Source organism: Gouania willdenowi, chromosome 9 (genome assembly GCF_900634775.1).
Source record: "Gouania willdenowi chromosome 9, fGouWil2.1, whole genome shotgun sequence".
Taxonomy (NCBI): domain Eukaryota; kingdom Metazoa; phylum Chordata; class Actinopteri; order Blenniiformes; family Gobiesocidae; genus Gouania; species Gouania willdenowi.
The window spans coordinates 36,884,487-36,912,063 of record NC_041052.1 but is presented as its reverse complement, the minus strand read 5'-3'; the positions used below and the strand labels follow the sequence as shown (position 1 = coordinate 36,912,063).

Here is a 27,577-nt window from a genome sequence, read left to right as displayed (position 1 = left end):
AGTGTAATTTAGTTTTTTTTTTAAAACACCATGCAACTTTTATGTGATTACTTCAGTTGCAAGTAATAAGGTTTAGTTTTTTTTTAAAAAAATGTGTCTAATTATTGTCTCGTATTGTCACATGTGTGATGAAATGGCCTCTACAACATACAATAAATTACAAAAAAAATATAGTATTTTATTGAGCAATAGTACTGTTAGTTTGTGGTGAATTTGTCCCAAAAATAGCTAGAAAACTAGGAAACTAAAAAAAATTAAAACTAATTGTTAAACATTTTCGAGAACCCCCTGCAATGTGCTCCTGTACCCCTGTTTGGGAACCACTGACCTAAAAGTAATTAAGTTTCGCACCTGAACTGTAATTAAAGTGGTTTAAAAAAAAAAAAAAAATATCAATAAATTACAATAAAATATTGTGTTTTATTGAGCAATAGTACTGTTAGTTTGTATTGATATTATCCCAAAAATAGCCTTAGAACAAACTAGGAAAGTTTCCTGGTTGTTTTTGAATTAATTGTTAAATCTTTGTGAGTACCCCCTGCAATGTGCTCCTGTATGCCTAGGGGTACACGCACCCCTGTTTGGGAACCACCGATCTAAAGTAAGTAAGTATCCAATGTGCAGTGAGTCTCCTTTAACCTTTGACTGAGCGGTTGAAAATATGCTGCAGTGGAATAAATAAATAAATAGTGATTAAAGATCTCAATCTGCATCCTGCCAACACAATTAGACCAAACGCTTATTTTCTCTTCTAAACAACGTGCTATCAGACGCGGAGACGCCGGCTGCGCGTCTCTATGGAAACAGCTCTCAATTACCGATGATTGGCCAACCCGTGGGAATGTTGGTGCTCTGCGCGTGCACTGATTGGTCGGTGGGCGGGGCCTGTGCTGCCTGACAGTCTGCAGCGTTCCGGGTTATTGTCAGTCTCCGCATCTCGGCACCAGGGTAGGACCGCGGACCGCATCCCGGTGCTGCCCCGCGTACAAAAAACGCTGTTTATCCGGACGTTACATTTTTGTAATTCACTGCACAGAACCAGAGGAGCTCCCTGGAGCCTCTCTGCGGGACTTACTGCTCACACTACGCCGGACATTTCGGTGTGAAAGCTGGGAAGAGACGGAGGAGAAAGTGACGGACGGAGCGGACGGTGCCTGTTCCGCTCCCCGGGATTTTACACCTCCATCACAGCGACATCTACGGAGGATGTTTGAGTCTGTTTCTATCAGGGTATCTTTACACTGCTTTGCTTAGATAATATTAGAAACATTTGGACGTTTAGCAGACGTCGGTTCGCGGACGGAGCACTTTACACTCATGCGTAACAGCGGAGGGTTTTGGAGTGCTGCGTAACCCTCCATCTACACCATACCACACCGACCTCCCTCATACTCACTGGGCTTTTTCTGGATATATTTTTTACCAATTCGGAGGAAAACCAACCCTACGAGGACCAGAGGCCAAAGGCTGAAGAACCGACGCGCATCCTCCTGAGGTCGCTCCAGGGATCGCCGACCTGCGCTTTCATTCTACCGCCGACACAAGGAGCCAAGCCGAGAAGAAGGAGAAGAAAAACAGGCAAAGCTTATTAACTTTGCATGCTGGAGGCTAGAGTGTGGGATCTAATTTGCAGGGTCACCGCTCTATTTGCATAGCATCGGAGGAGGAAGAGGATAAACTTAATCAACCTTTCGCTTTCAACGAAGCCGCAGCTGGATTTGGGGAAACGGAATGAATCCTTTTCCCTTTGGGCTACAGCAGTGAGAGACAGGTTGTTTGGTGAATGCTACAATCTGCATGGATTTTTAGTCTGCAGCACGGAACAATTTATGGTAAGTGATGTAGAGAGAAAACATCTCTTTTTTCCTTATGGTAATTTTTCAGTATAACTGCATTTTCTATCACATACTCTCCCAGTTTTTTGTTTTTGTTTTTTTTTATTGTAGACAACATATTTTATTTTATTTTTTAAGTTTAAAAGTCATTTTTCATGACAGAATCCTCATGTTTTCTCATTTCAATAAAAGCCGGTTTTTGACGCACAGTAAAGGAAGTCTTGTAAAACGCACCAATTAGGCGCCGCTGAATGGCTTTAGGAACTGCTTTGATGTGAAGGATTGGTCTTTTCATGTATGGAAGGTAATTAGGTGTATCATGGAGGGCAGAGCCCCGCACACAGAGACAGAGGTGCGTGTTTCTGTGGCTGCTCAAAGCAAAAAAAGGTGCGAATTTGTCATCTGCGCTCCTCCGTGCGTCACCGCATGTGGAGACTGGGGAGGGAACCTGTGCACGGGGTCTGCTGCAATTAGGGAAGTTTCTCCCGGAGTGTGAATGACAATGACATACATTACTCTTGGTTGTAGTGCACCTGTGTGAGTTTTATTGAGGAAATAGTAAAATTTGATGGAGAAGTGCAGACACTTTGCCCCATGTGGTTTGTTCAGTGTCCTGTGGGTGGGATTTTCAGTAAAATATTTCCTTTGATGTGTTGCTTTGATGTTTTGATGGATTTTTTTTTTTCCCCCTCAAAACTTTATTTCACTTCAACATCATTGATAAACATGAGAAAAACACTTGAACATGGGGTGCTTACATTCAAATTACAGAGAGGATTTTAAAGCTTCATAAAAGTTTATAGTCCAGATGGCTTTCTGATTTGTCAGACCTCTTAGTGCATGTGTCAAACTCAAGACCCGGGGGCCAAACCCAGCCCTTTAGAGCATCCAATTTGGCCCGCAGCAGAAAGCAAACAAAAAGTCAAGAGAAACCATGAATAATTGTGTAAAATTCAGTTGTAGATATCTCAGCTAGATATCTCCAAATTAAAACACAAATTCAAAGAAACTCCACAATATTAGCAGGACTCACATTTTCCCCATGCTTTTATCACATGATGGCATTTTAATCTCAAATTAATAAAATAACTCTCAGTTTTGCCCAAATCCTGCAATTTTCTTTAAATGACTCCACAAAATGTTCCCAAATTACATAAAAATGGGTCAAAAAATCAACTAATAAACTTTTTTTTAATCATCTATTAATACATGGAAGTGCAAACTATAGAGCACAATAATGATTACATTTCTCATTGCATTTATGATGATAAAATCTTCCATATAAGGTAAGAATGTTTGATAGGAAACCGTGACTTCGTTCCATGATATCCTTCTTCTCAAAATAATATTTTCAACATCGAACCACACAAACTTTACATGGATACATTCATAAAGTAAATGTAGAATAGTTTGTGTCTCAACATTACAGAATACACAAGAATCAGAATTATCAGCTCTGTATTTTTTTTAAGTAAGTGGTTTGTAGGGTAAATTCATTTTAAAATAAATATCATTGACTTTATTGTTAACCAAATCATTTTTATAGTAAGACCACACCTTTACCTGTAGTAAATTCCTTCATAAATTACTTTTGGCTTGATAATTAGTAGAGCATTACAACATATGTCTTAACAATGAGTTATTGCGGTTTTTTTTTTTTTTTTTTAAATCTTTGACATTTATGCCATTCAGCAAGATATCAGACTTTAGCATTGGTTGTTTATTGTAATAATCTTAAGAAACATGCTGGTATCGCATGAAAATACTTTACAATATCAATGCAGTCATGACGGTCATGTTTTCCTATAACCAAAGAATAATCTTTAAGATAAGTTGTTTGTAAAGTTCTTTTTGCTTGAACTCTGGTGAACTCTGAGCCTTTTGGGGTTGCTGAGGTTGCTTTCCAATATTTGGGTTCATTGCTCACGCACAGCCCAGAAATGAGCTTCTACGTTCTGCTGACTGTGCGGTGAAAAAGCTGCACACTGTATGTTTTATCATTAGACTACAAGCATCTTAAAAAATCATTTTTTTTCTCCTTTCCTCCTCTGGATCCAGCAGCAGAAGGCCTGCAGTCATAGGCAGTAGTAGCAGCTCACTGAATGTAATACGGGCCCCCACACCACAGTTGGGGCACCTGCCATGGAGCCTTTCTGGCTGTATTGAATAAAACATCCGGTGATGTATGAGGCAGGAGCTTCACCCGAGGGGGCAGAACTGCCTCATTTACTTCCTCCACTCTGCGCCTATGACCTGCTGAGCAAATTGTGCTCATATTAGCTCTGCGGCTGCTCCTCACCTAAACAAATAGTCTTCCCAGCATAATGTCTGCTTTAACTCAACATGATGGTTGGACATGGCAATGGCAGCAAAGCTTTAATATCTGGGTCACTGAATTACCTTTTTCTACTTTCTTGTTTTTTTTTTTAGCCTGCTGTCAGATCTTTCTTTTACTAACATTTCTTTCTTTTTCTCTCTCCCACCACCACCTCTGGCTTTCATCACATTTTCCGGTTCTTTTCTGTTTGCTTTTATTCCGGAACATTTTCCCCTGTTGTTGCCCTGTAGGTCGAAAGCTTGTTCTGCAAAGTCAACCAAACGCTGAGCACATCCGTAACTGCAGCCACTCATGTTGACAGAAGTGCTTAAGTACAGTAAATAGATATAATCAAATCTGCTGAGCTAATTAAATCCACAAATATTTGAAAAAGTGGGGAGTGGATTTTATATATATATATATATATATTTGAGCCTGACATTTTCTGGGTGTGATTGATTGATTGCACTGAGCTCCTCGCTGTATTCTTCGCTTATTAAAGTGCCTGCCTCGAGTGAGCTCATCTCATGAATATCGTTAAAGTCGCCAAAGTTTAATTTCCTGTGCTGTGTATTAATCTTTTTTAATCCCTTCATGGTTTGATTGTCTCAACACCTACCCACAGGCTGCAAAGCTCATTTTGACACTTACAATGACTAAAACAGTGCATCCAGCTGTGTGTGTGTGTGTGTGGGGGGGGGGGGCTTAATGAACCTTTCCAAACATATCTAATATTTGGACTAAACTATAGCTGAAAGGGTTTTTCTTTCTTAATTCATGCTATGGAAATAACCATAAATTGATCTCCTAGCTTCAGATATTTCTTTTCAGAATAATACGTTGTAGAAATAATGACAAACTTTCTTTCTTTTTCAGGAAAAGAGAAAATACAAAGATTTATGCCCTAGCTCATATCACAGGAATTAAAGTGTCTTGTTTTGTAATATCACCAGATACTTAAGAAAACACCAGTTTATTTCATCTCAAAGCCACGTCAGCAGCTGCTCATTAGCCACATGATCAAAGTCTTTCGTTTCAGCAAAAAGTCTATAAAAGTCCTTGTTTTAACACTTTTATGTGCAGGCGAAACAAGAGACGTGCCCTCTCTTACACTTCACTGTTTCACATGAATTGTTATCAACTTTGTTGTCATCGTAACTGGATTTGTCTCGCACATCAGCAGCTGGGACGTGCTGGCTGGCATGAAAAGAACATAAAACATCAGCGATAAATGCAAATGATTGCAAAGAGACGAGCAAAGTCTCCAGTTAGTCAGCGCGAGTGAACACAGGCGAAGGTGACGCTAGCGCTCGCAGAGAACGTGATGGCGTTGATGTAACTGCTTGATTGATGGTGTTACAAGACTTAATGGGGTCTATGTTGAGCACATCGATATGGAACTGTGATGCAGAAATTGTTCAGCTCTAAATGAAAACGACTGGTGCCATTGTGCTGTGCTTCTGAATTTTGACATATGTAGGTTTCATAAGCTGTGTTTCCATTATCATTGGCAATGCACAAAATCTAAATAGTGCAATAAAAACTGGTATTGGAAACACCTGAATTTTGCAAAAGCACTCAAATATTGCTAAAAAGTTTTTACGCCTTCATGTAGGGGTGGGTGAAAAATTGAGTCACAGAAGAATTGAGATTCTAATCATCCACAATTCTGAATCAATCATAAACTTTAAAAAAAAAAAATATATATATATATATATATATATATATATAAATTATTTTTTTTTTCTCCAAGAAAAACTCTGATTCAAAAGCTTGGAGTCTTTACTCATGAAACACTGTAAACTTATAAATAGAAAATACCACCGTACAAAAAGTCAGTTAGCTTCATGCTAACGACAATGGGAAAATCCATGTATATGCTCATGCTAACATTTACCGCGATCGGCGGTGGTTTATATAGCACACCGTTTATACTTAACTTTCACAAACAGTCTTAGGAGTGTTATCAAACAGTACACTTGAAAAAACATATGCCATAACACTTGTGAGTTAGTTCAAGTGTGTGTGTGTGTGCGTGCGTGTATATTTGTTTAGCATGAATGTCACCTTTTGTGTTAATTTTGCCTTTGTGTGAATACATCATTGTAATCAGTTTATTTAAAATTATCTTGTACAAAGTGTATTGTTTTGATATCATAAACTGCCTGAACACACTATGCCTTGTATCGATTCTTAAAACGAAAATCGATTTTGAATCGAATCGTGACCCTAAGAATCGGAATCGAATCAAATTGTGAGACACCCAAAGATTCACATCCCTATTTTCATGAAGTGATCCAGAAAACAGAAGAGGAGACAGTGACATTTCTTAGCATACTTTAATTACACGTGAAATAACAAAGTAATGCGGAGTGTTATGGAGGTTTGGAGTGTGAGGAAAGCCGACGACTCCAAACTCAAGGTCGAACGAAATCTAGCCAATCAAGAAGCGAACTGATTGTGAAACACGTGCTGCGTTCATAGCAACTCGGAACTCAGCATTTCCCAGTTGGAAATTCCTATCTCCGCGTTCAACCGAGTTCAGCGGCAGCACTTGGATCTATCTCAACATGGTTGACTGATATAGCGTTTGATCTTTTTCTCGACTTTACCGAGTAGGAGCTCCGACTTCAGGTGGCATTCCAAGTCACTTTTTCAAGTAGGAGGTCGGAAAATATTGAGTTCTCAGTTGCTTGGAACGCAGCATTAGATCATGTTGTTAGATGTTGTTCGATCACGTGAGATTTCTGTCTTGGAGGAAGATCAGCTGTGGGATATAGTGGTTCTGTGTGTGTTTTACTGTGTTGAGATTATCAGAACACACACACACACACACACACACTGTTCTGTATGATTTTTTTTTTTTGTCTTCTTGTGTGGGCTCTGTAAAAGATAAAAATAAAGCCTTCAGTTTTTGAAAATCCTAATGCGTGTATTCTGCTTTAGTCACCTGAAGCATAACTATTAAATTAATGACATAAGTTGACTCTATTAACCCTATTTAGCATCCTTGATCCGATTTTGCAAAGTTTATTAGACAGCAAATTATAACATGAAAAGGAAAAGTGATGAAACGGAAACTAAACTGGAACGAGTAAACTCTCAAACCTAATTGAGGGAATTTTGAAACCTTAATCCTTTTCACTGACTGTCATTCTCGAGTTCCTGTTACCGCTCTAAAGATGTTCTGGTGTTTTAACTGTTGCCAAAGGTTTATTTGACTGTCACTTAGCTGGAAGGCCTTGGCAGCTCCTCATCAGGGTTATCTGTAGCCACTTAGTGCATGACGGGCAGAAATGATCCCGTGACCTCTTCGCTTCCTTCCCCTTCTCACCTCCTGTCAGGCTCGACGGAAGATCTCACCGGCTCTAGAGGTTAATGTCTAGTCTTTCATGTGGAAAGGTTAACGTCTGCTCATATCTGTTTAAATTGGGAACTGTCGTGTTGCATGTAAAGCAGGGATTTCAAACTCATTTTAGTTCTGAGGCCAAATTTGGACCAGTTTGATCTTAAGTGGGCCACAGATTCCAGGCGGGAAAATGTGCAATTTCAACATTACTTTGCCCTAGTTTACGCATAAATGATATTAGAGCTGGGCGATATGGACCAAAACTGATATTGCGATATTTTTTGTCAAAATAGCGATATACAATATAAATCTTGATGATTTTATTTCAAATAAAGTCTGACCAGAAAGACAATTTTGGGTTAAATTTGATGATCCAAAGGTCACACAGACACACTTATTAACAAACAGCTGAACAATATGTGCCACTTTAGTCTTTTTCTCCTCTAAGGGACAGCACGTGTGAGTGAGTTCTGTAGTGTGGCTTGTTTAGGGAAAGGTGTGGGTTAGGATGCACTCAGAATTTTTTTTAATGCTATTCTGAGAAGTAGTGAAAGCCGCAGCTCCTAAAACAAGTATTTAAAGACAAAATAAGATACGAAAAAATAATATATAAATATATATTAATGTCAATATAGGCGATATTGTAATTTTTTATATCCTCAAAATAGAAAACTCGATATATCTGAAAACTCGATATATCTTAAATCTCGATAAAGTATGTAAGGTGCTGACAATATCCCTGGATTGGTGCAGTTTTAGTTTGAAGTTTAAAGATACTTCTCAGAGACTCTGAACGCTGATTGTTTTTCATATAGTTGGGCTTTTTCCAGCAAGTTTGACTGTTAAGAAAAAGAATAAAGCAAAACTGACAAGCTCTCCAACAGCGAATTTGCTCTCCTTAAAAACAATGCTGCTCTTGCCTTCCTCATGGTCACATTGATTTGTTCTGGGTGACAGTGCAGGCTGCTGTGAAATCACCCCAGCGCCATTGATCTCAAGGAGAAGAGGAGGAGAGGGAATGAGAGTCTGGCGACAGAGAGCAACATGGGAAAATGCTCGCCTTGCCCTCTTCAACCTCAACCAGTAATAAAAATGAAGGTCTTTCTTGGTTCTATAAGATCAGCCAACACTGGGCTTTTTTTTCTTCTTCCAGCCACTCTATCACAGTCCAGCTAATGCTGTGATTTGTTCTGTTGCGCACTACGGGATTTTTGATTTGCCATCTAATTCATGCTATGGCAATAACCATAAACTGATCTTCTAAATGAATTGGAAATAGCTAAACGACATGGACTAAACCCTTACGTACTTGTTTTGGGAGCATATCCCACATTTCCATTATATTTTTCCAGTAAAACAGGTGGCTGAGTGTCTAGCAAGTGTAGCAAACAGACATGTCAAATTTGTCGCAACGTAATCTTGCGTAGTTTAAATTCAGCCTAACACCTGGCTTTTGTAAAGCGAGGTACGCACATTAAGATAATCGGGCTGTTCCTCCTTCCCGACTAAGGATGACAAACGCCAGGTTATTTTTTATATTTTATGCTGCGCTCAACTCAGCATTTCCCAGTTGAAAATTCCAATCTTCGAGTTCAGCAGCAGCACTTGGAAATATCTCAAACATGGCTGACCACTATAACGTTAGCTCTTTTTCTCCACTTTACCAAGTAGAAGTTGCGACTTCAGGCGTTCCAAATCACTTTTTAAAGTAGGAGGTCGGAAAATATTGAGTTCTGAGTTGCTTGGAACGCAGCATTAGATCAAGTTGTTGGATCTTGTTTGATCACATGAGATTTCTGTCTTGGAGGAAGATCAGCGGTGGGACAGAATGGTTCTGTGTGTTGAGATTATCAGAGTTTAACACAGTACGATCCAAACTGTTCTCTGGCAACAGAGAGCAACATGGGAAAACACTCGCCAGGCCCTCTTCAACCTCAACCAGTAATAAAAATGAAGGTCTTTCCTGGTTCCTATAAGATCAGCCAATGCTGGGCTTTTTTTTCTTCTTCCAGCCACTGTATCACAGTCCAGCTAACGCTTTGATTTGTTCTGCGGCACACTACGGGTTGTTTGATTTGCCATTGTGCCTCAACATGTTTCACATTATCAGCACAACTCTTTATTGCTTCTGTTTTCTATGCCAGAAGCTAAGGCTTGTTTTTATCTCACAGAGGCTTCTGATTAATCTCTCCTTCCATGCTGGTGTACTTTAATCTGGAAAGGGCCATATCAGATTCTCCTCGGCTATTGAGGAAGATCAAACTTAAATAGAGCAAGGAACCGCACATCATCCTAATCTCCAGCTCCTGCATTTTGGTTGACTGCCCTCCCTTGGGCTTTGTAGCTTTCTGCAGGAAATGCATCAGACAGATAAGATGTTTTCTCTTCTTGCATTGGTAATTTATTCCCTGCTGACAATATCCACCTCTTTGTCTCTACAGAAAACAGGTGGAAGTTTAAAGCTGCTACGCCCAACAATTTATTCATACAATAAAATGATCGAGTAGGCCTCATAGATCAATGAATCAAACACCATTTACTACAGAAAGAAAGGAAAACGGTTGAAATAGCCAACTGAAAATTTGTTTTTGATCGTAAACACTCCGTTTGACATTTTTGTGCATTGCATTGTGGGATGTGGAGTCCCATGGACCAGATGATCTCGACCTTGGGGTCGCAAGACACTGGGAGGGGGTTGCCAGATGCCTTCAAGAAACTAAGAATATTTTTTGAACACTTAGAAGCCATTTTTGCTTATTTTTACCCTTTTTCTGCAACTACATCAAACTTGCCATATTTTAACCTATTTTCATCACTTTTTCTTGCCATATTTTTGTTTCTTTTAATGCATTTTTGCTACATTACTTCCATTTCTGCCACTTCTCCGTCAAATTTTAATGCCTTTTCTGCACATTTTTTCCACTTTCGAGACATTTTTGGCACCTATAAACCCTTTCCACCACTTTTCGCACCAAATGTCACATACGTTGACCCATTATTGTCACTTTTAGCCTCTTTTCACCATATTTCATTCTTATTTTTGCTAATTTAACTGCATTTTTGATTTGTTATGCCCATTATTTGCTCGGTTCAACTAATTGTTCTAATATTGACACTTTAAACCTTTTTTACCACTTTTTCTGACTGTTTTTGGCCACTTTAATTTGCAATTTCTAACCAATTTCTGTGGTTTTTAAAATCCCATTTCACCACCTTTTCCACTATTATTGGTCACTTTTAACCCATTTTATTTCTGATTAAAACAAGGATTTACATCTTTGAGATGACTATATACTAGCCTGCAAATAATAATAAACTTCCTGGATAACTGGATATTATTCAGATAAATAAATAAATGTGGTTATCACAGATTCATAGAACAATGGAGCGCAATTTTGCTGACTTTATGGATGGACCCCAAAAAGCTCTCCCCTTTATTCCCCCTTATAGATGGCCCTGTCTTAAAAGTGTTTTTACTTTATTCTTAGTGATTTATTGTGTTTCTTTGCCAGACGAGGAGGACAAAGACTTTCTGGACACTGTTTTTGTTCTAGTTTGCTCCCTATGATATCAGAAAAAACACTTTTTTTGAGCAAATAATCTTCGATTTATTGCTATGAGACAATAACTGTGATTTTATCTAAAAAACTATTGGGGTAGGAGCTTTAAAGTGAATCACAGACTGCATGACTTTTACTTTCCAAAGTCGTTTATTCACGGTTTTTTCACAGGCCAATTTTCTCAACCTCTTTGTGTTTATTGACATGAAAAACAAGGGGGCATGTGTAGCCTGGAGGAGAGCTTCAGCAGCAGGGTTGTATCAATGTTTTTGATTGCGCTCCAGTCATTTCAGAAATTAGCTATTGACTGCTAGCCCGTCCATTCACATCCTCCATATCACTGGATAACGGTGCACATAATGCTGACCAGCATCGGGACTGCGCCTGGTTCTATGCACAATGTTACAAATGGATAACGCTTATGGGGTGTCACACCTCCCACAGATGGTTCGTGTCTGTGACGAAGAGATCCTATAAGGCGGTTGCTGTAAAGGTAATGAAATTTCCACTGACTGCAAAAAACAATGTTGTCTGGTCTGGGCTGTAATTGCAGAAGACGCCTAACCATTTTCCCGTGCTCAGCGTGAATGCAGCACGATTTAATAAAACTCTGGAGATTTTTATCATTTATTGTCAGGCCTGGCAGCTGCGTTGGGGAGCGATAGCTTCGGCATCCACTGATAAAACTCATTCAATTTACTTGTTGAATTTTAACCAAGCTGAAGACTATTTACACAATAGCTCGCACATGATCCACGGGGAAATATCTGTTAGTTAGCACGGAGCAGAAGCATCACAGCTATGTAAATGGTGGATGTATAGTTAGTATTTCCCTAATCAAAAAACGGAGGAGGAGGAGGAGGAGGAGGACCCTGGAATTTCCGTCATTTTCTCCCTTGTTATCTGAGTCTGGAAAGAGTTTGAAATGCTTGGAGTATTAGGCCCCCAAGGCCAAAGAGCTTCTATGTGTCTGCTTCTACTCACATACAGAAACATAGGAACATTGACATAAGGACACACACACACATACACACACTCCGAGCCCTGCTTTATTACCTCCTGCCTGCTGCTGGAATTGCTTTCCTCCCTCGAGTGAGCCAGGCAAAGCCGGCTTTATTGTGTTAACCTATTTGTGTGTCAAGAGCGATTGCAGCGTTCTTTATCTCTGTTTGTATTCGGACGGGGAGACGGAGGAGAGAGAGAGAGGGGAAGAAGCTGGAGGTGCAGAGTGTTGAGGAAAAGGCAGTTTGCACAGGAGCCAGCAGAGACGGATGGCCGGTCACCTCGCACCACTATGAAGGATAATGACTGGTTGCTTAGCAATGATCCTTCCCCCCACCCACTTCCTCACAGTAATCACTTTATATTTCTGAAAGATTCCATGCTACGATGGTGGAGATTTTCATTCATGTGCAGAGTGGCATGAGGGTGTCAGCCAACGCGAGTGACTTTTTTTTCTTCAGGGCTACTTGTCGCCTCCCGCCTTCACTTCCCGCAGTGAAATGTTTGTCGTAAAGTTTCAGCATTGATGGTGGAGTTTGACCAGGATTATGACCAGGTTAAAGCTGTATTTCTTACCAGATAACTGCTGCTGTTCAACCTTTGATCTATGTAATGCTGCTGTGGGGAAAAAGAAGTGCTGAAACCCTCACACGAGTCATAACATTATGAGTAATAAGGGTGTGCATTGCCATGAATCTGACGATATGATTCATGTTTTACATGTCACAATATATTGTGATGCTAAACAATACAATACATATCACAGTACATTACGATAAAAAATAAAAATCTGTTCACACACTTTTTGTTTTATTTTTTATTCATTGTTGTAATTAGTTTTAGTTTTATTTTCAATGTTTTTTAACTTATATATAAGCATTTGGCACCTTGTCATTCAGTTTACCTTACAACCTCCTTTTTATTTTATGCCTCTTAATAGTTTTTTTCTGATTCTGATGTGAATATTTACAAATTTCATCTTTACAAGTACAAAATGGAATGAAAACTAGTAAATGGTAACTAACTGTAATTCAACTACCGATATCAAAAACAAGTGGTATGTTTATTAAACTGTCAAATTCCATTTTTCATAAAAGTTCAACTTTTGCTTTTACAAAAGATTCTGATTCTGTTAAGTTCTTGAATTATTATATATATATATTTTTAAAGTAACCACATACAGCTATAAAAGTGCCCAGTGTGTTTTATGAAAATAAAGTCGGCCCATTTCTAGACAAGTGCGCTCGCTGACTGCAGTGTTTGGGCACCTTATCACAACATCCTGTTTTGGTCGGCTTGTTTTGGTGAGAAAAGTGTTTCGGTCTGAAAATACACCTTTGGGATATTTTTGGCCCAAAAGTTTTGGTGACCGAAATTTTGGTGCGTCACCAGGCTTACATTATGTAGCCTCAAATTTTCCCATCTTTGTTCCAGAGTTCACCCATCTTTGCGTCTGTTTACTCATTCTTGTTTTGTTTCTGTTTCAAATACGATGTCATTACAGGCTATTAAACTTCCCCATGCCTTATACGGTTAATAGAGTTAACGATTGTCCTCAGTTTAATACTCAAGCACAGCAGAAATTGTGCTGGAATCATGTGAGATTTTACATGAGATTTGATATCTAGCTGTTGGCTACACTTGCTAAAGCTAGAGGTAAGACCACCAGTTTTACCAGGAAAAATATAGTGGAAATGTGTAATATTGCCGCAAAACATGTCGGTGAGAGTTTAATTCGTGTCATAAAGCTATTTATCATATTGCGTCATATTTTGCACAATAATTAATGATCTCTGTGGTCACTTGTTTACTAAGACAAATTTCATGTAAATGTGTGATATTTTCAAAAAGCGTGCATGTGAGCCTATATTCAGTGTCATACTGCAAATTGCACTTGATTTTGTTTATAAATTATTGCACAAAATAATGACAATAATGCCATTCATATTTTCAGTTTGGTTTTTAAAAAATCCGTCCTGCCCTGTTTGAGATGATGATTGCGTTAAGTTGGGTTGTCATTGGTCATAATGTTATGGCTGAAATCCTCTTCAGCACAAATGCACTTGTTCACATAATCATGGCTTTGGATGGGCATCCAGAGGCCATGAGTGCTGTGTCTTGTGAGCTCTTAGTTTTATTAACATTTTTATTGACTTGAACAAATTGCTGACCTTTTGAGGGATAATGAATAGCCTTGCACGCTTGCATTAGGCCAAATTTCAGCTTTGGCAGCAGTGACTGGAATCAATCCAGGCTGTTTAACTCATGATTTGCAGCGTGTTTATTCAGCAGGTGACCTCATTCAATGCTGCTTTATCAACATTTCAGCTCGTTTCTAGCTGTTTTTTTTCTTCTTTTATTTTAATCTTCATCTTTGCTTTTAGTATTCTGTCATGCTGGACATGCTTCTGTAGCTCCGTCTATGAACATCTGTCCAGCTGTCACCAGAGCCAGCCAGTCAGCCTCTCACTGAGGCAGCATCTGCAGAGATGGAATGCACGAGGGCAGCCTGCTGTTCTCCTAATCTCTCTAAAGACAGTGGAAGTACGTCAGGCCTCTTCGTTACGAATTACCAACAATTCAACCATGTCACGGACGGAATATTTGTTGGAAGTGATCACCACCATCTCTACAACATAAATATATACTTAGTATATTTACGTTGTTATATTTTATCATCAATTTAGACATCTGACAGTCTGTAAAAACAAAACACGCGGCTGTGCACAAAAAACCACATTATTGAATCCATTATTCATCATCTGCAACTCTCCCTGTGTATGTGTGTGTGTGCGTGTATCAAACTGTGTGTGCAATTCCCAGAGAGCAAGTGGCAATGGCCTGGAACTGACGAGAATCCACTGAGGAGAGTCTCTTCTTAATGTGCCCCCCCTTCTGCCACAGCTCCCCGTTTCCTGCCATCTTTTCCTCCTGGCAGCAGAGCAACAGTGAAGCGGGGGGGGGGGGCACAGAGCCATCTGAGTGGGGAAATGAACAGGGACCCCTCTGTCAAACACAAACTAGGATCAGGAATATCACATGGGACTCTCTCCTGGGACGTGCAAAAGGGAAGAAAGGGAGAAAGCAGCTGTTTGTTGTTGTTTTTCTCTTTCTCTCTCAGCGTGTCTGTTGGCTGCTCTGAGGCTGTTAGTGGCTTTTGCTGCACATTTAAAAAGTATTTTGACATGGTCTTTGACTTTAATTGAAAGCAGAATGAATCTCATCTGGGGAGGATGACATTTATTTAAGGTCAATAGTTGAGTTGTGTACACGTGCACTTCAGCGTGGAGTCCACAGAGAGCCCCGGTGTGTCGTAAGTAAATAATTGATTCTGCGATATCTTGCAATATTTCACCGCACGATTATCGTATCGATCCAAAAAATGTCTATTGATTTTTTAAATCTTGTTTTTCAAAAAAAAAAAATATTTAACTGCGCTAACATATGCATAGCACCTTGAACACCTTGTTAAACTACATCACTCCTCAATGCATTTTAGCTTGGAAGTTGATTGCACTTTATTTTCATAAAACATACAGGACACTTTTATAGATGTATGTGGTTACTTTAACAGAATCAGAATTTGTTGTGGAAGCAAAAGTTAAACTTTTTTGAAAAATATAATTTAACAGTTTGATAAACGTACCGCTTGTTTTTTATATTTGTACTTGAATTACAGCTAGTTACCATTTACTTGTTTTCGCAAGTCAAAAAAAAAATTTCTATTTTATACCTTGAAAGGTGACATTCGTAATTATTGATATTGCGATACATCGCAAAGTATATTGTATTGTTTAGTATCAGAATATATCGTACTGTGACATGTAAATCGTGAATCGTATCGTCAGATTCATGCACACCCCTAGTGTCTCATATGTTTGATGATGTTTGTCTCTGGTGGTGAAAATCTGGGGTCTCCAATTTTCCCTAATTGTGGAAAAATGATGGAATTTTTTTTTTAATTCATATCCTAAAACAGAAACCCATTTTTTCTCTCTTTTTCTTTTTATTTAAAATCCTGGTCCCAACTTAACACGGAAATGTCTCGCGTGTGTTAATATCAAACATTTATTTGCTCTTTTTCACCAGAAAACGGGCGATTGAATGACTAGCAAGTGAACATACGAACAAATGTCCAATTCAAGCATTTTTAGCTCTTGCATCGTAGTCTTGCGTGATTTCAGTTTAATTCTCAATTCATCTGATGCAATTAAATGTCAAGTTAAAAACAGAAACTGACCCTTTTAACCCTATTTAGCATGTCTGGTACGATTTTGGGAAGATTAATGTCCAGTAAAGTCACGTAAATAGGAAAAGACGATGAAATAAAAAGGAAACCGAGAAGAGTAACGTGACACGGAAACTCCGAAACGGAATTTAGGAAATTTTTAAATGGAAAATCGAAGCCCATGAAAACACTCAGAGAGCTGCTTAATGAGAAGAAAGTCCATCACACATCTGGCTGGATGTTTTTAGCAGTAAGCTTGGCAATTTATTCAACAGGCCATGGTAATAACTTGTTTCTGGCATACCGAGACAGCTGCAGAGTTAAAGGTCGTGTGTAAATTTGTGATGTGCCGTGTACTGACGTTAAAAGAATGCCTGCGTATGCCGTTAATGTGGCAGTTTACACAATGTGTCATTATGGGGGAGTGAAGCTTGTAACTTCCATCTCAGCACAAATTCCACATCGTCTGAGGTGAAATCTCTGCGATTGCGTTGAGCCGCTCTCAAACAGCCCTGTCGTGATGACAGCAAAATCGCCTGCACATGACTTATGGTTTTATCATTTAAATCTGCCCCATTGATGCTCGGCACTGTGATTGACGGCGGGCTTGAAAGCCGCAGCTATCTCAATTGAGCTGCGGGAGCCAGTTGGTAACTGTGACAATGGTCTCTCCTCTTTGCCTTGTTTTCACACGTTTTTATGCTGTCACAGAAACCCTCGCTGACTGCTTCTGTGCCAAGACAGCATCCTATTAATCTTTTAAATAAGGGCTACAGCCCTGCAGCATTGTTTGCAGAAAACCAAGAGGACCTTGTGAGACCACAGTGAAAAGAAGGAAAGAGGGAACTGGTTCTGAATCTGTCCCATTGTGGCAGGAAATCTGAACCTGCTTTAAAACCAACGAGATTAGAAATCTAATAGCAGCGGTGGAGATGCAGGGTGTTGAGGCCTGGATTTAGTGAAGCACTCTACAGACGCGCCTGCAGGTCACTCTTTGGGCTTTGTTGTTTTCAGCCGTCTCTCACTCTCTCCAGGTGCTTTCATTGGCGTTGTGGCACTCACAATAAAAGCCTCTGTGTTTGTACTTTGTAGCCATTTTCTGTTTCTGTGAATTTATTGATCCCTTGTAGGTGGAATTGACTTTGTTTTTATTCTCGGCTCAAACAGCATAATAGCAGCATATTGGGAAATGGAAAGCCATTGACATTTTGTGGTGTGACCTAGTAAAGGCAGAACAATAGTTGAACGGTTGAATTTGTTGAACAATGCTGTCCTTGCACTGTAGTATAGGGAGAAAACTGACTGGTTTTATACTTTTTCATTCCACAGACTAGCGCTGTGTTGTAAATATGTATATATATGTAGTGCTTTCACATTAGACAGTATGGAAAGATTGAGTACGCAAGAAATACTCCGATGTATACTATATGGGGACATTTTTCAAGTGTGCACGGTGGGTACACTTGTCATGGTTAACCATCCCCATGATGCATTGCGAGTGGAATGTAAAACCGTCCTGGGACCGGCTTCAAGCTAAAAATCAAACATCCCATTTTCAAAACAAAAGCATCTTTGCTTGTCCTCCATTAGTTTTTTAATACCTTTGTAAATAGAGCTCTTGTTTTGAAGTTAACCATAAGTTTTGCACAATGGAGGGTCTCTGAAAATCTCAGAAATGTCAGAATTAAATGTGTATATGTGAGTTTTATGGATCAAATGGCCGCATGTTGATATTCTACTTGATCACTTTCTCATAGTTCTGGGCAAAACATCGATTTAATCAATTCATCGAATTTGTAGATGAAAACTATTTTTATTTAGCAAAGTTAAGTTTAAAAAATATATATATTTTTTATTTTTTTTTCCCACCACAGTTTTTTCAGACTTGTGGGTTACCATGTGAGCCAGCCCCCTCTTTGTTTACATGTGTTTACTCTATGAGTAGGTTATATGTGCGCCACAGGCATGTTTCATTTTTTTATTCACACTATGCTTAGATGCTAAGGGAAGAGATTATTATTTTTTTAATTGTAATGTTATGTTATCAAATATGTAGTCATCTGATTTCTTAATCAGAAAATTTAAGCTACTGTGAAGTTGCTGTTGCATTTTTCCTTAAACCTGGGTTAAAGCTTGAAATTGTTGAATGACAGAGCCTCATTTACTTTTGATTTTGGGATTGTTTTATGCATTTTAACTCTTGAGGACAATCACAGCAATAAAGTTGCACTTTTGACAATATATCTGATGTCTGCAGTCATTTTTAAGTGCAGTAAAAAAAAATCTAAAATCAAATTCTTCTTTAAAAAATTGGAGATTTTTTTTTTTTAGGCAAAATCTCCCAGTCCTTCTTTCTCACTTAAAATGTTTTCAAAACATTCAAAGGTGGAAAACCAACAGAGATATTTAGCCCTGTGTGGCGTGATTTAGGCTCTGCTAACTTGATCAAAACCAAGGTGTACTCATACTAACGCTAGTATGAGTAGTACGTGCTACTCATACTAACGTGCTACTCATACTAACGTGCTACTCATACTAACGTGCTACTCATACTAACGTATCACTCATACTAACGTGCTACTCATAGTAACGTATCACTCATACTAACGTATCACTCATACTAACGTATCACTCATACTAACGTACCACTCATACTAACGTACCACTCATACTAACGTACCACTCATACTAACGTGCTACTCATACTAACGTATCACTCATACTAACGTACCACTCATACTAACGTATCACTCATACTAACGTATCACTCATACTAACGTACCACTCATACTAACGTACCACTCATACTAACGTACCACTCATACTAACGTATCACTCATACTAACGTGCTACTCATACTAACGTATCACTCATACTAACGTACCACTCATACTAACGTACCACTCATACTAACAGACCACTCATACTAACGTACCACTCATACTAACGTACCACTCATACTAACGTATCACTCATACTAACGTATCACTCATACTAACGTATCACTCATACTAACGTATCACTCATACTAACGTGCCACTCATACTAACGTGCCACTCATACTAACGTATCACTCATACTAACGTATCACTCATACTAACGTGCTACTCATACTAACGTATCACTCATACTAACGTATCACTCATACTAAGTTTGACGTCAAAATGAGAATGTAGTGCGTTCACATCAGATAGTATGAAAAGATTGAGTACGTGAGAAATACCTGGATGTATACTATATGGGGACATTTTTTAAAGTGTGCACGGTGGGCACACTAGTCATACTCAACCTCCCCATGATGCATTGCAAATAAAGCGTAAAATTGTCCTGGGACCAGCTTCAGGCTAAAAATCAAACATCTGTTTCAAAATAAAAGTTTCTCCTCTTGTCTTAAATTACTTTTTTAAACACTTTTGTAAATAGGGCTCTTGTTTTGAACAATGGAGGGTCTCTGGAAATCTCCGAAATGTGGGAATGAAATATGTTCCCGTGATTTTTAAGGATCAAATGACCACATGTTGATATTCTACTTGGTCACTTTCGTGCTTAAAATGCTTCCAGAACTTTGAAAGATTGAGAATCAACAGATATTTAGCGTCAGTGCTTCAGGTTTTTGTCGTTGTAGGTTTGAAACTCATCTTGGAAACTTGGAAGTATACTTTAGTGGTAACGCTCATCATGGGGCTGGGCAATACTGACTAAAACACATATCTCGATAATTTTTCTCAAACTGGTGATATACGATATAAATGACAATATTTTTAATTCAAATGAAATCCGACCAGGAAGACAATTCTGGGTTAAATTTGCTGAATCAAAATGCCACACAGGCTAATTTATTAACTAACAGCTGCACAATATGTGATACTATAGGCTCTTTCTCCTCTAAGGGACAGCACGTGTGAGTGAGTTCTGTAGTGTAGCTAGTTTAGGGGTAGGATCTGGTTTAGGACGCACTCCGCAATTCCTCTAACTGTGCTTTAATGCTCTTCTGAGAAGTGGTGAAAGCAGACACTCCTAAAATGTAGTATAAAAGTATTTTGATACAAAAAAAAGCTATGGAAAATATATAAATATATATAGGCAATATTGTAATTTTCTATATTGCCAAAAAAGAAAATTTGATATATCTTGAATCTCAATATACTGCCCAGCCCTAGACAGAATAATACTCATTGAGTTTGCAGTGCATAGTACGGAGTGTGCCATTTTGAACACAGTCAAGGTTTGTAGATTTAATTATGTGCGATTTGTGAACGCATGTCAGTGGAAGGAAGTCTTCATGTCTCGGCACTTTCTTGTCAAGTGCTTGTTAATGGGGATATTGCTGCAATTCTCCTCGCACCGTCTGCGTTATAATGAGTGACTACCTTTACAAAGAAACCCCATAAAACGAAACTTTCAAGATAAGGAACATGTGGTAGCAATAAGTAGTAAAGGAGTGTTTATACCATATGAAGTACAGAAGTGATTGGATTACAGCTTCCTCCTCCTTTGTCTCTGGAAAGGCCTTCCTATGACTAATTGACTCTCAGGTCAAAGCCATATGATAGCAACACTGCTGGTCAATAGAAATGGATATACTTTCCCCTACAGCTAGCTAACCGTGCCATGTGACTATGTGTGTGGTCACGCACTTGTGCATGCATGCTCATATTCTCATGGAGTTATTCCAATCTGTTGTCAAGCTGCTGAAGACATTTATAAAAAAAAAAAAAAAAATCAGATAAAGACACGGTGTAGGCCTCATGGATCAATAAATCAAAGATCATTTACTTGGAAAAAATAAAGATGTGAAAGGCTGAAACTTTTCTAAAAGTTAGTAAATCAAGTGTTTAAAGAAATGATGAAAACATGCGTTGTGGGATGTGGAATTCCATAGACCACATGTGTCAAACTCAAGGCCCATCAGAGCATCTAGTCTGGGCCGCAGAAAGATTTTGTTCAAAGTGAAAATTACAATTAAAAAATGACACTTTATAAACATCATACGAGTTGTAGGTATCTCACTCCCTCCAATTGGCCAAATCCAATAAAACTCCACCAAAATATGATGGGGCTTGCTGCTACATTATTTGCAGTAATATTGAATTGTTTTATTTTTTTAAAACCTGAAAAAATATTGCAAATTATCCCACAGAATCCTGAAAAATGACAAAGAAAATTTAGAGGAAATGATCACTTAACATTCAGGATATTGTGAGATAGAATATTCTTGAAAACAGTGTTTTTTTTTTGTCATTCAACAATTTGTAGTTTTAACCCAGGTTTAAGAAAAAGTGCAACAGCAACTTCACAGTAGTTTAAATTTTCTGATTAAGAAATCAGATAACTACATATTTTATAACATAACACAACAATTAAAAAAGTAATAAACTCTTCCTTTAGCATCACAGCATTTTGCGAATAAAAAATTGAACATGCCTGTGGCGCACATATAGTCTAGTCAAAGGGTAAAAAAAGTACACATAGAGGGGGCTGACTCTCAAAGTCAGAAAACATTGTGGTGGGGAAAAAAAGGACTCCACATCCCACAATGCAACGCTGATAATGTCAATGAACACAGTGTTTAGAGTTGAGATGAAAACCAAATTCCCAGCAGCAATTTAAACTTTTTTTGAGCAAATGATCTTGCATTTATTTATCCATTCGGCCTCCACTATGTCTTAATCTGAATAAATAACATATCGTCTCCAGCAGCTTTAAGATGCAAACACAGTCATAAATGCAGAACAATAATGGTTCACTGTGTGTTTGGGCTGCTGCCTGACTCTTCCCTTTGATCTGACTTGAAGCTTCTGGCAGAATATTAAAGAAGTTTCAACAAAGAAGTGAGAAGTGCACATTTGTTTTGTTGACTTTTTGCTTTTAAAAATTCAAAGAAATACACTTTAAATTCTTGACATGTGTTTTTAAGTGTATTCACTTTTCACTTTTATTTTTCAACATCCCCAGGGTGCACACAACAGCTCTTTTTCACCTTTTAAACTGAGCAGATAGGCTGCTTAGATGATAAGTCTTCAGTACTACATGATTGATTTCAGAGCTGAAACTGTAACGTAATCTGTGTTAAACTCTAGGGGTGTGCATTACTATAAATCTGATGATACGATTCACGATACGATATATCCCGATACTAAACAATATCAATCATTACAAATGTCACCTTTACAAGTACAAAATAATATGAAATACAATTTCTTTCTATTTTTTATTTTTTATTTATATGTGGTTAAAAACACATGATTAAAAAAAATCGGTTTGGACATTTTTTGGATCAATACCATAATCGCGCGGTGAAATATCGCAATATCAATAATTACAAATAAACCTAACCGTAACCCTAACCTTAAAAATTGTTGCGATATAGGCTTATAACCTAACCCTAAGACGCTATGTACGTGTTCTTCAGTAAATGTACCAATAGCACCGGGGGTTGTCCTACGGCAACCGTACAAAAAGATGCTTTCTTTTTTAAGCTGTTCTTGTATTTCATCCAGACGTTTTTCTCATCGGCTACTGATGCCAGTGGGACCCCCAAAAACTTTGCCAAAGTGACATTTCTTTTGTTTTCAAAGATTGAAAGTAGACGATGACAAAAAAAATCAATTTGGACATTTCTTTCTATCAATATGATAATCACGCGGGGAAATATTGCGATGTGAACAGTCGATTTTTTCTTACGCCAATATTAAGCTCTGAATTTATGTTTTCTCTGAAAGTGCGCATGCTCGTGTGTGTGTGTGTGTGTATTGTCTTTGTTCTTGTTTGCAGGTTAAACACAAACTGTCCCAGATTCAGATTCAATCCCCCTCCCCATGTGAGGCTGATCCGTGGCATCTTGCAGCCACGAGCCTCCTCCTCCTCCTCCTCCTCCTCTGCGCTCGTCATCTAAAAAAGGATTCTCTCAGTTTCCTCTTGTTTCAAAGCGCTCGCCGTGCCCCTCCTCCCTGACCCCTCCCTCTTGTAGACGGCACTCTTGACCTGCTGCCCTATTGTCTCCTGTGGGGATGGATAGGGAGACGCCTCTGTCGGTGCGATCCTTCACTCAATAGCCCTTCCATCTGTTGACTGCGTGACTCGGGGTTGCAGGCAGGGATTTTGCTCCGTCTGTGCTTGGTGTGAAAGGAACTATCTCAGGGGGGCTTCCTGAATAGGGGGCTTTAAAACGCCAGTAGACGGGCGTTGTGATGCCTCTCACACCCAGCCCTTCTCCTCCCCTCCACCCATAGAGCCAGCACAGTGGACTGGGTGTGTGCAGAATGAGAGGTCTTCATTGTGCCTGTTCACAAGCCCCCGAGGCAACAGGGTCACCTTGTCTCCAAACAAATGCTGCCCTCAGTGGGATTGCTGGCACGTAGTTCCTGCATTTTCATTTGTGTGTGTGTGCGTGTGCGCGCGCGTGTGTGTATTTGGGTTTTTGAGCATAAGAATGCATCATCAGAAAAAGGGCAGGGGCCTTGGCTGTGAGGACATTTATCTAACATCTCTGCCTTTCACATCAAGACCCTATTCAGTGCAAAGCGTCTGTGTTGGGTTTTTAAAGGACATCACAGACTGGGACACTGCAGGTCAAACTGGTCCCTGAACATTCACTCCCACAAACATTTCATTTGCTATGTTACATTTCATTTAGGAGAGAAAAGCATCACTTGCTAGCAGGGTTGGAGTCAATTTCATTTCTCTTTTACAACTCAATTATGATTTACGATGACCAACAGAGTTTTTCTAATTCCAATTAAAATTCCAATTGTTATTTTCCCCCTGAAAGTCAATTACAATTACATTCTCATTCACTAAAGTTCAAATTCAATTCATCACAATTACTGAGCCTTTAATAAATAACCTAAAACACAGCTTAAAAAATAAATAAAATCTCTACTTTCTACTCCTTACATTTTAAAAATGAGCTTGTTCTTTTTTACTTTTCAAGTTTTATTGAGCATTTGCACTTTTCTTTTCTTGGCACATTTTATTTACAATTGTTATTTATTATGAGTGCTAAATTATCCAGGTGTTCAAACAAAGGCAACAGATTGAACTTGTTTTCATGTACCAGTATTCTACAAGTTCTTAAAAAATAAAATATATGGAATTTGCTGGTTTGGTAAAAACCCTGTCTTATTATTGAAACACATTTGTTTTACTTTTTACTTTTTTTACTCTAGTACATTTGGTACTAGAGTAAATTATTTACTACTGAGCAACTTTAACTTTTACCAAAGTCATTTTTTATTCTTCTATTTTTGTCACATCTGATTAAACGTCACCTTCCTCTTGAGTTAGCTTTCTGTTAGCATCTCTGATGATAACGGCTCAGTTTGACCCATGTCTTAAATCAGCTGTAAAATACACTAAAAAAATGATCTAATTTGTTTCTCATTGTCACCAGCGCATCATCGCCGCAAGTCACATAAGCGCAGAACGACAAGAAAATAACTTAAAGTGGAATTAAGCAAGTTAAATGTTTACAAGAAAGAAGAATTATGTAATTCGGAATTAAATTAGCATTAGGAATTAAGTGTTTACATGGTTAGTTTAAGGAGGAATTAACTTTTATTCTGCTTTAAAGAGGAATTAAAGCTCTCATGTAAACGTGGCCACATCAGACCTTGTTAAACTACCTCACTCCTCAATGCATTTTATCTTGGAAGTTGGTTGCTCTTTGTTTTTGTAAAACATACTGGGAACCTTTATTAGATATATGTAGTTTTTAAAGAATTTAAGAACTTAACAGAATTAGAATTTGTTGAAGAAGCAAAACTTCAACTTTTTTGAAAAATGTAATTTGACAGTTTGATAAACATGCCACTTGTTTTTAGTTTTTCTCGCAAGTTTGAAAAAAAAATGAAATAAATTGTTTTTCATACCATTTTGTACTTGTAAAGGTGAAATTTGTATTTACTGATATCGCAATATATCGTTTTTGTTAGTATCAGGATATATTGGGATATATCGTATCGTGACATGTGAATTGTATCGTCAGATTCATGGTAATGCACACCCCTACTTGCTAGACTATTATCATATCTGCCTTGTTTTTCTTGTGCTTCGGGTTTTCAGGCCGGTTTAACTTTTTTAACCGAGGATATTTCTGATCAGACATAAATCTGTGGGTTTTTCTTTGACAGCTGGCTCACCTTCAGTAATTATTGTTCAAAGTGTCGTGTGCTAGACCATTGTGCTGATGTCCACCGTCTCTCTGTGTGGGAAGTGTTATTTGGCATTTCCTCTCAAATGTTAAAAAGCACAACTCTGCCTTCTGGGCTCTTTCATGCTATTAAAAATCTAAAAAAAAAAACATCTATTACTACTTTCTTAGTAATCGTAACTTAAGGGAACTATTTAAATTCCAAATGGCTCGACACATTTATCTTATTTAGGATGTCCTGGTGTTTGCTTTGACTGTTTTCTAGCCAGTGTTAAACATCAGCTGCCTGCCCTGCACTTTGTCTGTCTGAGATCTGTTTTGTTTGGATCCAAAGGAGGACCTGTTCTTACGTTTCACAGTCAAAACCACAGCTTGCTCAGTGCAGCATAACCCCCGTCCTCACCTGCTATGCCAGGGGTCTGCAACCTTTACTCCACAAGGAGCCATTTTGCTTCCTCTCACCTGGATTAAAGTCCTCCTGGAGCCAAAAAATACCTTCTCAATGAAGACAATACAGTGAATTAAATTCTATACTGTTAAAATTATACAGAATAATGTTTGATTTAATTTGATTTGATTAATATTGATCATGTAAACTTAAAAACAGTTTAAAATAAAATAAAATAAATTGACACCAAGAAATAAAACAGCATCTTGTGTCTTTAAATTCTTACGCATCTCAGTTTACATGAACACAATGTTATATAAAAAAGATTTTTTTAGTTTATGTATTTGAAAGGCTATAAAAAGTAACTTGAATTTGATAATGCATGATCCTGTGGTCAACACATGCTAATTGCTCATTTTTTGCCACACATAAAGCACATTGGTGGTTAAATGAATCTGTTCCCAAACAATTAAAATCTCTATTTTCTTCCAGAATAGTGTTTTTGTTGGTTTAGTTATTTTACCAGGGATTTAAAACTCAAGGTTAGCAACAGGTGCAGGAAAGTTGATGGTCTGTAGATGTTGGAGGAGGTGAAGTAAGAAGGTGCATTGCACAACGTGATTTTAAATTAACAAATTGTTATATCTTGATTTTATTTGTCAGTTTCTGTAAAAAAAAAAAAAAAAAAACTCTTTATTTCAATATTTTTTTAAAGCTATAGGGAGCCATTGCAAATGAGTCAAAGAGCCACATTAGGCCCCAGAGCCGCAGGTTGCAGACCCCTGTACTACACAGTGATGTGCAGACAGGGGAGGCAGAAAGCTTATTATAACATGTAATAAATGTTGATATTTGTCAGCTGTTATGTAATATAAATTCCTCTTTTTCCATTCAAATCCAATATTAAAGCTATCCTCCACTGTTTTTACAAATGTGGCATAAAATGTTTGCCTAACAAAATGCATTATTTTGTTCCATATTTGTTTTATTATCTTTTAAAAATGAGACTACTGTTTTAGAGCCATTTTGACATCATGTGATTGATGATGTCACACAGCCCCCACTGCCTGTAAACATCCTATGGTTTTCTATTGGAGTGAAACATTCAGCCTCTTTTTTAAGATAATTTAGCAGCTTTTTCAGTTAAAATGACAACTTGTGCTGTTTTTGGTTGCTTTAAATAATCAAGAACAGTTAAAGATGTCAATGTAAACCTTTTTTTTTTTTTTTTTTTTGGAAAGCAAATAAAAACAGTAGTCTATGACCGCAGGGGGCGGTCCAACTCTGCGGTTTGGTAGTAGACAATGAAGCAGAGAGGAAGAGCTCTCCAAAGGGACATCTACTTTCCTTTAAATGGTGCGCAGCTAATTCTCAGGTGGATGAAGTTGGTGAGTGATCAAAGACTGTTTAACACACACAAACCCAGAGAATAGAGTTGGAGTTAGGCATAGATCTCTAATAAGAACATGTCAAAGGTTTTAGGCCACATTTGTAAAAGCAGTGGCAGATCCCTTTAAAATATTTTTTTTTTTCATTTAAGAATAGTAGAATTTCCACTTGTCCATTTCATATACAGGAAGGAGATGCACCGTGAGTCAGCGCTTTGCTGTACCGCTCAGTGGATGGTGTAATAACTCAAAGACTGGGCTGGTATGTGATGCAAAAAATGTGTTGCTGTCCCTTTCTCTAGCTCCTGAAACTGGACAAAAACAAAAGAGAGAAAGTAGATTTAGAGAGTTAGTGACCT

At 38.2% G+C, this 27,577-nt stretch overlaps 1 protein-coding gene across 1 annotated transcript in view; it reads left to right on the top strand.

The window, feature by feature from the left end:
- Positions 1 to 942: 942 nt before the first annotated feature.
- fam222aa (family with sequence similarity 222 member Aa) overlaps positions 943 to 27,577 on the top strand; it is an 80,352-nt gene continuing 53,717 nt past the window's right edge. Inside the window, exon 1 of the mRNA XM_028458636.1 lies at positions 943 to 1,832. The gene's annotated coding sequence lies outside the window, so the exon portion shown is untranslated. The remainder of the gene's footprint in view (positions 1,833 to 27,577) is intronic.